At 44.2% G+C, this 8,425-nt stretch overlaps 1 protein-coding gene across 1 annotated transcript in view; it reads right to left on the bottom strand.

Annotated features, from left to right (window-relative positions):
• The window catches only part of EXTL3 (exostosin-like glycosyltransferase 3), a 190,584-nt gene extending 182,345 nt beyond the window's left edge, over window positions 1-8,239 (bottom strand). The window contains exon 1 of the mRNA XM_011983900.1: window positions 8,210-8,239. The gene's annotated coding sequence lies outside the window, so the exon portion shown is untranslated. The remainder of the gene's footprint in view (window positions 1-8,209) is intronic.
• Between the last annotated feature and the right edge of the window lie 186 nt (window positions 8,240-8,425).

The raw sequence follows: 8,425 nt of genomic DNA, 5'->3' as shown, positions 1-8,425 counted from the left end.
TTCTCTTACTAGAATAAGAAAATGATGTCACCCAACCTGTTTCCTTTTCTGTCGTGGCTTCTAAGAGACTTAAAGCCAAATTCTCTGCCAAAATGTCTCATCTCAGGTGTCCCATGAGATTTATTTCTGCTTCATTGCTTTGATCATCTTTATGTTTTATAATTTTAAAAACAGCTAGTATCTACTGTGTCTCCTATATGCCTGGCCCCATGCCATTCCTGACATGCCTTCCTTCTTTCTGCACACATTTCCTGATATACCTTCTTTCTTTCCTGTATGCATTTCCAGCAAAGTTCTTTGACACCTCACCCACTTGTCTATCTACGTGTCTGTCTTCCTCCGCCCCAGTTATAAGCCTCTCAAGGGCAGGCACCATGTCTTACCCATCCTTACCTGTTCTGCTCCTAACACAGTATTGCCACTAATGTAGCACTCAGTGAAAATGCTGAATGAAAACACTAATGGATTTCTAATTCTCCCAACACTCTGTAAAGTTGTTGTTATCTGCATTTTACAGATAAGGAAACATAACATTCTGGTAGGTTAGGTAATTTTTCCAAGGTTCCAGAGTTTGATAAGTGGTTTCAAAGCTGGTCATTGTTTTACTAAACCACCCTAGTGCCTCATTTTTAAAGTTGTTTTATCATGTAGTCTACAACTCAACTCTCCTGGAAGCAAGCAGGTACAAATAGTGGGTTAATGTATTAGTACTGCTAATAAAGACATACCCAAGACTGGGTAATTTATAAAGAAAAAGAGGTTTAATGGACTCACAGTTCCACATGGCTGGGGAGGTCTCATAATCACAGCAGAAGGCGGAGGAGCAAAGGCACATCTTACATGGTGGCAGGCAAGAGTGTGTGTGCAGGAGAACTCCCCTTTATAAAACCATCAGATCTCAAGAGACTTATTCACTATCATGAGAACAGCACAGGAAAAACCTGCCCCCATGTATCAATTACCTCCCATCAGGTCCCTCCCAAGACACATGGAGATTATGGCAGCTACAATTCAAGATGAGATTTGGGTGGGGACATAGAGAAACCGTATCAGTTAAAAAAGAAAAAGAGGCTCTATCTACCTTTATGCATCATTGTGACGAGTTAGTCTGGCTTTATCCTTAGAGGCCACAAGATTGAGATGTCATCCCAGGAAAATTGTGGTTCTTCCAGATTGCACTCTCTTCCACATCTCTCTCTCTCTCTTTGCATCTCTGCTTATCTCTGTATATCTCTCCTTTTAGTCTGTCTTTTGAGTTTTCTGCTGCATGTATCACTCTGAACATCCATGCAGGCATTAAGACCTCCAGGCAATCCCCATGCCTGGTCTCTGCTGGAGCAAGTTACACTAACAGGATTCCACTTCTGCATGTTACAGCCCCTAGACATACGTCTGAAATGGAATCCTGTAGCTCTGGGTGGCTTCCTTGATGGAACTGAAACTCTGTCTGGCATCTGGTACCGCCCACCTTCATCTCATACCATCTACCCTCCAACTCTACCTATTCCCGAGTGGCCCCATCCAGGACTCAATGAAAGCTTATATAAAAGGAGTTTATGTCCAAGGGTAACTGGCAGAACATCTAGAATAAAGATGGCAGATGGTTGTTACTAGATAGAAAAACTAGAAATTGGAAAAGATATTTGACACGTTGTCAGCCCTCAAATATTTGATAATGAATGAATGAATGAACGAACGAACTCTAACATCACCACTTTTCCACCTTGATACCTAGACAGCCAGCAACCAAACACCAAATTCTGAGCACCCAAATCTCTTCAGCCATGGTAGTCCTATGAATATGCTGTAGCAAGACTGATGGAGATGGAAAACTCGGTTTGTTTTCTGCTTGAAAAGCAAGCCAGAGCACAGCTTTGTCAGTCAGCCCAGAGATTCCTTCTCAGTACCAGGCACTGGTTGTCTTTCAGGGGGAATGGGAGGGTGGGGGTGGGGGAGGGTGGACAGGTTTTGGCTTCACATCCTCCCTTTGCTTGAAGTTGCTCAGTGACCCTAGGCAGTCACTGGATAACTTGGGCCTTACTGTTCTCATCTGTAAAAAGAGGAAGTTGAACTAAATGCCATCTCTGCCACCTTTCAGCTTCTCATTCTGTGATTTGTCCTCCAGGAATCCAGCCAGCATTCTTTCCTTGGGCTGTGATCTATGAGATGCCCATTTTAATCTTCCCAATTTCATTTCCTAGTCTTCCTTATCACAAATCTGTCAGGAGTTGGAGATCAGCCTGGCCAACACCGTGAAACCCTATCTCTACAAAAAAATACAAAACTGAGCCAGGCATGACGGTGTACACCTGCAATCCCAGCTACTCGGGAGGCTGAGGCAGGAGAATTGCTTGAACCTGGGAGGCAGAGGTTGTACTGAGCAGAGATTGTGCCACTACACTCCAGCCTGGGCAACAGAGTGAGACTCTGTCTCAAAAACAAACAAACAAAAAACAAGTTTGTCACAAGCTCCTAGACCTTGAAAATCTGATCATAACGTGACGTTCCATGGAAATTTTTACGTGTGTGGTAAAATAGACTGAACATAAAATTGGCCATTTTCACCATTTTTTATTTTATTTAAGAGACGAGGTCTCACTCTGTTGCCCAGGCTGGAGCAGTGGTGCAATGATAGCTCACTGCAGCCTCAATCTTGGCTCAAGTGATCCTCCTGCCTCAGCCTCCTGAGTCACTGGGATTACAGGCGTGAGGCCACCCTGCCCAGCTATCTTAACTATTTCTTTTTATTTTTTGAGATGGAGTCTCACCCAGTTGCCCAGGCTGGAGTGCAGTGGTGCGATCTCGGCTCACTGCAACCTCTGCCTCCGGGGTTCGAGCAATTCTCCTGCCTCAGTCTCCCGAGTAGCTGGGATTAGAGGAGCATGCCACCACACCCAGATTCTTTTTGTGTTTTTAGTAGAGACGGGGTTTCATCACATTGGCCGGGCTGGTCTTGAATTCCTGACCTCAGGTGATCCACCAGTCTCAGCCTCCCAAAGTGCTGGGATTACAAGTGTTGAGTCAACATGCTCAGCCTATCTTAACCATTTTTAAGTGCAATGGTCTATGACATTACGTATGTTCACATGGTTGCATAACCATCACCATCATCCTTCTCTAGAACTTTTTCATCTTCCCAGGCTGAAACTTTATACCCGTTAAACACTAACTCCCCACTCCTCCTCTCCCCAGCTTCTGGCAACCCCCATGCTTTCTGTCTCTATGAACTTGACTGCTTTAGGGATCTCATACAAGTAGAATCATATAGTATCTGTCCTTTTGTGACTGGCTTATTTCACTTAGCATGATGTCCTTAAGGTTCATCCATGTTATACCATGTCTCAGAACTTCTTTTTTAAGGCTGAATAATATTCCACTGTTTGTATTGACAGGTCTTGTTTATCCATTCATCTGTCCATGGACACTGAGGCAGCAGCCACCTTTTGGCTATTGTAAAGAACTTTGCTAGGCACATGGATGTACAAATATCTATTCAAATCCCTGCTTACAATTCTTTTGGGTTTAAATCCAGAAGTGGCATTGCTGATCACATAATTCTATGTTTCATTTTTTCCAGAACTTCTATACTAGCTCCTTGCAGCCTCTACCTCCTCAGCTCAAGAGATCCTCCCAGCTCAGACCCAACTAGTAGCTGGGACAACAGATGCACACACAACCATGCCAGGCTAATTTTTGTATTTTTTGTAGAGACGAGTTTTGCCATGTTGCCCAGTCTTAAGTGATCTGCCTGCCTCAGCTTCCCAAAGTGCTGGGATTAGTCATGAGCCACCGTGCCCAGCCTCAAGGGGAATTTTTTTTAATTTTTTTTTTTTTTTGAGATGGAGTCTCGCTCTGTCACCCAGAATGGAGCGCTCTTGGCTCACTGCAAGCTCCATCTCCCGGGTTCACACCATTCTCCTACCTCAGCCTCCCAAGTAACTGGGACTAGAGGCGCCCACCACCATGCCTGGGTAATTTTTTGTATTTTTAGTGGAGACAGGGTTTCACGGTGTTAGCCAGGATGGTCTCGATCTCCTGACCTCATGATCCGCCTGCCTCAGCCTCCCAAAGTGCTGGGATTACAAGCGTGAACCACCGCACTAGGCCAGGGGACTTTTAAATGCATAAACAGCACTGCTTGAGAAGCCAGACACTGCGGTCTCACTCCCATGCTGGCGCCTGAGGTGTGGGTTTACCTGGAAGGGTTGTCCCACCTCCGTCTTCAGAGGCAAGGACCCACCTGCTGTTCAGAATGAGCCCTGTATGAAAGACCGCACCTGGGGCTGATTGTGCCTCTGCCCTCACTGGTGCCTTAGTACACACTTCTGGGAAATGGGCTAATAATGCTCAATTCATAGGGTTTTTGTAAGAATCAGGGATAGTGAACACAAAACACCTAAGTAAACACTTGTAGAATGAGCCTATTAATCTACCCTACAAAAACCAAAGGGTGGTTATAAAAACCAAATGAAATCATGTCTAAGAAAGCTGATAATGTCTAAGAATGAATGACCATTTGGTCACACATTCCACCAATGCTGCACCCTCATCATTTCTTTCCTAATCACTGTTGCAGCCTCTTAACGGCTCTTCCTGCCTTCTATCCTCCTAAGTCCATTCTTCAGTGAAGTCTCAGAGTAAGCTGCTTAAAGCAGATCTGATCCTGTTATTCTCCCACCAAAGTTTCCAGTGGCTCCCCCTGCCTTTACAAGACTTTTTATGGTGTGACCCCTTCCTCTTTCTTTAGTCTTATTCTGTATCTTTCTGGGCCTCATATTTTGGTACTTTATCTCCATCATTTAAAAACTTTTTTTAATTTAATTTTTTTTTTTTTAGACAGGGTCTCACTGTGTTGCCCAGATCGTAGTACAATTGTGCAATCTCTCAGCTCACTGTAACCTCCACCTCCCGGGTTCAAGTGATCCTCACACCTCAGCCTCCCAAGTAGCTGAGACAATAGGAGTACACCACCTCACCTGGCTAATTTTTTTTTTTTTTTTTTTTTTTGGAGAAATGTGGTCTCACTATATTGCCCAAGCTGGTCTCAAACTCCTGGGTTCAAGCAATCCTCCCACCTTGGCCTCCCAAAGTGCTGGGATTATAGGCATGAGCCACTGTGCCTGGCCTTTACCTCCATGATTTTCTTAATGTTTGTCCCCTCTACCTGGAGCACTCTCCTCCCACTTCTGGCTAAAACTTAGTCATCCTTTAATACTAATTTCAGCCATTGATTTTTTCAGAGGTCCAATAGCACTACGAGCAGACATCTATCATCATACCATGTACATACTATAATTATCTCTGGGTTGATTTCCCCAACTAGATCAGCCTCTTGAAGTCACATGTTAAACTATTCATCTTCATATTCCTAATCCTAGAACTGTGCTAGGGTGTTTATTGAACAAATACATGAATAGGAATAGAGTGATGTTTTTATTATTGGAAACCTGGATAGTTCATGTATAAGTGACTCTCTCCTTCAGAATAACTGCTTCTATAGCCTCACATTACATGACTATTATTTAAAAATTAGTACCATTAGACAATAAAGAACTTTTTTTTTTTTTTAAATTGGCACCACAAAGGGGAAAGCCACAGAGGAAATGCTCTGAGTTCCTCTCTGTTGTTCTTTCTCTGTTCCTTTCTCCCTTCAAAATAAATGATGTGTTTTAACACAGAGCTACTCATGTCTTTATGGTTCTTCTGAGAGATGCTTCTGTTTCATCAGTGTCTAAGAAATACACTGGCCCCTACTTCTGAGGTCTTGATGACACAGCCTCCATTAATAGATCCTATGTACAGTGTTTTCACTAGGAGTGAGCTAAAGCTATGAGTCCAGTCTTGCACTTAGTAGGTAAATAATCCTCAGAAAAAATGAGTAATTGATGAGTCAGTCACCTGTTTATGTTAACTCCTCTAAGTGCCAGTCTGTAACTACAGGTCCGTTTTTAAAGTTTACCTCCTTTAGCAGCAAAAACTATGCCAGTTGTGCCTTTTTGGAAGCATACGGGCATTGGAATTTTGTAAAAAACAGTGGATCATTTTTTAAATTAACCTAACATGTGTGTATTTACAGTTGATGTTGGAGACCCTTGATCTGCTTATTTTTTTAGTAAGCCCTGAATTTGTATTTAAATTTCTTGATCTGAGTGTCAGTGTCTTTCCATAGGAATCACTTGAGGCTATGGGTTTACCGATGTTCGCAAACCACTGTGCAAAGTTATTGTCTGAATTTAAGATGTCTTTAAACTTCTTTTTAAGCTTCAAATGGTGCCTTCTAGTTCTTATGGTGTCAATGACTATTAATGACTAGATTTTGGTTTTATCTTTTGGGTTTACTGTCGCTCCAGGGAAGTCAAAATGGTAGTCACTAACATATATTAATTTGTTCTTGTTTTTAATCTTTTAAAGATTTGTTTCTTTTTACTCACAAATACACAATGATTTTTATTTTTTGAGACAGGGTCTCACTCTGTCACCCAGGCTGGATGGAGTGCAGTGGGGTGGTCTCGGTTCACTGCAACCTCTGCCTCCCAGGTTCAAGTGATCCTCCCACCTCAGCCTACCAAGTAGCTGGGACCACAGGTGCTCACTACCATGCCAGCTAACTTTTTCATTTTGTGTAGACATGAGGTTTCTCCATGTTGCCCAGGATGGTCTTGAACTCTTGAGCTCAAGTAATCCTCCCACCTTGGCCTCCCAATGTTCTAGGATTACAGGTGAGAGCCACCACGCTTGGCCTCACAACACTTTTAAATGAATATTAATGTGAGATGTGGAATATTGTATGTAATAGGCAATTCATAATTTCACATTTTGAAAAAGAACTGATAATTCCAGAGCAAAGTTAAGGACCAGCAGGAATTTCTGCTTAACAAAATATTTAGAATCCCAACAACCTGAGACTTACCTCCTTTCCCTGGGGATAGGTAAGGTGAGAACAATTTGAAAGAATTTTCTTCAGTTCTGGGGATGGGGAGAATTTTCTTATTTTTTTATTATCTCAAGTCAACAGGTATGAACGTCTAGCAAAAAAGGAATCTGAGTTTATTGCTAGCATTTTAGACTTGGAATGAACAATAAATGTAATTTTAATAGTTCAACCTTCTCAGAGGCAGAAATGTTTTAAAACCAAGCTTGCCTGATTTCCCATCTGCTTCCTTTTATAATCAGCAAATTCGTTAAGGAGGATCGTGTTTACCTGATGAATATCTTTCAGTTTTCCTAATTATAACCTTTATTACTAAACACCTAAAGGAGTTAACAAGTAAAATCAACCAATTCGTATTTATGGGAATGAAACTATAGGGTGAAGGTTTTAAATAAAAACATACCTTTAAAAACATGAATTATGCTACATGGGGGATAAGGATCAAAAGACACACGTGCTTTGCCAAACCTTGAAAAGTAGGCAAAGATGGGGTCACCTCAGACTTTCAGCCTGGAGCCTTCAGGGCAGGACATTCTTACCAAGGGGTGAGACTGAACGGATGGAGCCTTGCAGGGTGACCCAGAAACAGGCTGAGGACAGACACCAACAAAATTCAGCATTCCTAGCGCCCCCTATTCCCAGGCTTCCAATCTGCCAAACTTAACTTTTGAAAAGCTCCAATTGTGGGATACCAAATTAAAGTTAGCTGTGCTGAGGCGCTCGCGGGTACAGCTGGCTTTGGGGTCCGCATTCTGTGGTGTCCTCTGGGGTAGGTATGTTTGGGGCTGCAGGGATGGGAGGGCACCCACGGCACGGGCTTACCCACGGGGACGGCGCCTCCTGACAGCGCGCAAGGCGGGAGGGTGGCAGATGCCGCTTACCCCGTACCCGAGGCAGCAGGGGTTGGGACCCCCGCCCACAGTGTGATACGGACCCCTGCCGGCAGCCACACTCTCCCAGCTCTCACACATTCCCGCCTCTGCAGAAACCCAGCCCAGCCCACCCCGGAGTTCACGTCCACACTCGAGGCAGGAGGCATGCACCGCGAGCTTGCAATCGCCCGCCCCAGACACCCAGAGCAGGCGCCCCACGTCCGGCCCGCGGGCAAGACGACGGGGCCAGACAAAGAGTTTTAAAATCGATCCCCCGGGCAAAGCCCGGGCTACGGAGAGAAGTGCGAAGCCGTCTCTAAATTTTAGCAGCTCGCCGCTTCTCCCATTAGCACGACGGAGAAAAGACTTCCCACTCCCGAAAGCGAAGATCCCGAAGAGCCCCTACCTCGCTGCAGCGCCAGGTCCCGCGGTCTCCAGCTGCTGCCACTGCGGCCGGCAACAGGGCCAGTGGCCTGGCCCCGCCCTCTCCACGGTACCTTCTCTTACTAGAATAAGAAAATGATGTCACCCAACCTGTTTCCTTTTCTGTCGTGGCTTCTAAGAGACTTAAAGCCAAATTCTCTGCCAAAATGTCTCATCTCAGGTGTCCCATGAGATTTAT

The sequence above is a fragment of the Mandrillus leucophaeus genome, unplaced genomic scaffold (assembly GCF_000951045.1).
Source record: "Mandrillus leucophaeus isolate KB7577 unplaced genomic scaffold, Mleu.le_1.0 Scaffold256, whole genome shotgun sequence".
NCBI lineage: Eukaryota > Metazoa > Chordata > Mammalia > Primates > Cercopithecidae > Mandrillus > Mandrillus leucophaeus.
Note: the sequence above shows the minus strand (reverse complement) of the source record. Positions and strands in the feature narration are given on the sequence as shown.